The following is a 3,517-nucleotide window of genomic DNA, read 5'->3' on the forward strand; positions in this document are numbered from 1 at the left end:
CCAAAAGGTTTTACAGGTCCCATTCAGCGTTGCCGTTTCGGTACAATTGTACTGAATTCAGTACACTTTCAGTAAATTCAGTACGTCAGTACTACCTTTTGCAAAAAACTCTAATTTCAGTACAAAATATGATTTTTGTAAGTTAGCTTTGTTAAGTTAAGATTATATAGAAATAGAGAGCCATAGAAATTTATTTTTTTTGAATATAGTGAAATTTTAGTGATTTTTGTGAGTGAAATCTAGAAACTTTTATTAATTTGAGCTGGCAACACTGATTAGCGACAGTTAGCGTCATTTGTCATTTGTATTATTGCATTTTCGATTTTAAAACTCCTAAGGCCCGGTCTTTTCACCTCCGAATAAATATGCTCTTATCTGGCAGTTAGCTATCTGGAGGATAAATATTTATTCGCCAGATAAAATGTACCCGTCTTTTCACGTCAATTTATGTTCCAGTTAGTTATCCGGTAGATAAGCTTAAAAGTAAGTTTGGATTCCGAACACACCTGACTTTTATGTTTATTTTTATAATTTCAGCTTTAACTTAACCTAACATAATTAGATTCAAAGTATTTCAAAGATGATTTTATCGATTTTATTTCCATTTTGGAAGAAGGAATGAAGGAAATGTAAGTAAATCAAAGAATTACAACTTAAAAAAATAGGTATACAAAGTCATACGGTTTAGAAATACATTTCCATATTTTAATCAGACAACAATATTGTTTTAGAAGGAAAACATTGATTATGCTGAAATAGTTTACTGGAGAGCTTGAACAAGAGGTAAATCCATTTTAAATTAGAGGAAAACTGTTGATTTGTATGTAAAATAGAACACAAAGACAAGTTTAAATAAAGACAAGCTAGCTAATGAAACAGATGCAGTGGTAATTTTGTTTACATAATTATATATGTACATATTATATGATTATTAATATTAGGTTTGTTCTAGCAAACAGTCAAACTAGTCAGAAACCGTCAGCAATTAGTTGCTCAGTGAGACAACATAATACAGTCACCAGTGCTATCCCCTATCTACTCGCGCTGGTCGACTATTCGCTGATGGTTTCAAACCGTTTGAAACTGATGCTAGAACAAACCTAATGACTGTTCAATGATGTAAAAATTTGTTAATGTGGGGAAAACTTTTATTTAAATTCAATACTATATTTCTGTAAATATCATGCAATATGGCAAAACTTGATGTTACGTCTGATTTTAGCCATAATGAGATTATTTGCTTGATATGCTATTTAGTAACATTTCTTCAAGTTGGTATAGTTTGGTATGTGTATGATGAAGGTAAAACCCCCTTTGTCCCACATGTCCCCTTTTAACTTACAGTAGAACCCTAATTATCCGTGCTATGATTTTCTATTACTCAAGTTGCATTTTTGAGGTTTTATCAACATAGCGTCATTGTAAATCACTTAACGGAAACTCTATATGACGAAAGAGAGACTCATAATGAAAGATTTATTTTTTCTGTTATCTTTTTATGGTAGGTACATACATAATATTATAATATGTATGTGTATACGTACTTATTATACATAAGAAATACATGTTCGGATTATCAGTGCCACCTTCGGTCCCGAGGAGCACGGATAATCTGGATTCTACTGTATTAGGTAGGCCAGAACTTGATATATTACTTGATTTCTTATGTTGATTACTTTTCGTTTTTGGGTTGACAAAACATGATTTAAACTTTCAAAATGCCCTCCTGAAAAATTAGGCTAGATGGACATATCAATCATTGTCAAAACGCTACAGATTTATAATCCATCCAACTGGTATATTGAATAGTAAACTAGGGATAAACCAACTATGTATATCAAAACACAATATTTTAAAGATTTGATAATTTACATGGTAAATTGAAGAATCCCAATAACAAGAATAAAACCTAATTTTAATATTTGTTATGGGTCATTCCACGAACATACGCCTGTTTTGGATTACTTCGACAACGAATATTTTACGTTGCAAAATAAGAAGAACAAAAGTAAATTGCAAATTACATTGTTATTTATTGGAATAATTATTAGTGCCATTTACTTTCGTACTTCTTAGGTTGCACAGTAAAATATTCGTTGTCGAAATAATCCAAAACAGGCGTATGTTCGTGGAATGGCCCATAGTAGATATCTTTCACTTTTCTAAATAAAAAAAATTGGTTACAGATATGACAAACACCTAGAAGATGGAATCCTGTGTTCTCAAAGAAAAAGCTAGTTCCAGAAATAAGCTACCAATAATAAACTAGAGAATGTATTACAAGAAAGAACAACGCTAATACCCAACATAGCTCCGAGAAATTTCAGTACGTTAACAAAATAGGTCGCGGCAACACGGGACTCCCATTGGCAAGGCAGTTACTAACTGTGAAGTATGTACAGTGGAACCTCGAGTATCCGTCTCTCCATTAACCGTCACCTACGTAAGTTGTATTGACTACATAAGCAAAAATTGGGTCATGAAGTCATTTTGTTTGAGCATTGCGATAAGCCAAACGAAATTCGCTGAAATGTACATTGCGGTAACGAATAAAGTTATGGCTGGATCAACTGTTTTGTTTTCGTTGACTAAAGATGACATAAACGAATCGTTAATTTGTGATAAGGACGCAAACGGCTATCGATTGCTGACAGATGATGAAATCATTGAAATGGCAAAAGTGGAGGACGAAACAGATTCAGAAGCTGACACAGACTCAGAATTTGATGGTGGCAATGTCAATGATGTTATTGCAACTGACTGAACTGACAAAGATTTGCGTAAAGAAGCTAGAAAAGCTGCATCACACATGCAACAATTCATCGACTGGTATTCTTGACAAGAAGCCAATAAAGTAGATTGCATGATCTTACGCGGATTAAGAAAAATGTGAAGCATCAGTAAAACAAAAATTTCAGAATATTTTAAACCAAATTGATTCGTTTGTATGAACAAAAATTCCTCTTGTCTTGTAAAACAAAAGATATATACAGGGTGTAACAAAAATACAGGTCATAAATTAAATCACATATTCTGGGACCAAAAATAGTTCAATTGAACCTAACTTACCTTAGTACAAATATGCACACAAAAAAAGTTACAGCCCTTTGAAGTTACAAAATGAAAATCGATTTTTTCCGATATATCGAAAACTATTAGAGATTTTTTTATGAAAATGGACATGTGTCATTTTTATGGCATGAACATCTTAAAAAAAATTATAGTGAAATTTGTGAAGCCCATAAAAATTTTATGAGGGTTTTGTTCTCTTAAACCCCCCAAACTTTCATGTACGTTCCAATTAAATTATTATTGTAGTACCATTAGTTAAACACAATGTTTCTAAAACTTTTTTGCCTCTTAGTACTTTTTGGATAAACCGGTTTTAATCGAGAGGCGGCTTCTTTTTTAATATGTTTACATAAAAATTTTATGGGGGGTTTGTGCCTTTAAACCCCCCAAATGTTTGTGTACGTTCCAATTAAACTCTTATTGTTGTACCATTAGTAAAAACACA

The 3,517-nt window shown here is 32.3% G+C and overlaps 1 long non-coding RNA gene across 1 annotated transcript; it reads left to right on the plus strand.

The window, feature by feature from the left end:
• The first annotated feature begins 329 nt into the window (after positions 1–329).
• Positions 330–2,265, plus strand: LOC126892240 (uncharacterized). The gene is made up of 3 exons (XR_007700740.1): positions 330–629; positions 732–887; positions 2,187–2,265. It is a non-coding gene; the product is annotated as an uncharacterized LOC126892240 (long non-coding RNA).
• Positions 2,266–3,517: the final 1,252 nt, after the last annotated feature.

The sequence above is a fragment of the Diabrotica virgifera genome, chromosome 9 (assembly GCF_917563875.1).
Source record: "Diabrotica virgifera virgifera chromosome 9, PGI_DIABVI_V3a".
Taxonomy (NCBI): Eukaryota; Metazoa; Arthropoda; class Insecta; order Coleoptera; family Chrysomelidae; genus Diabrotica; species Diabrotica virgifera.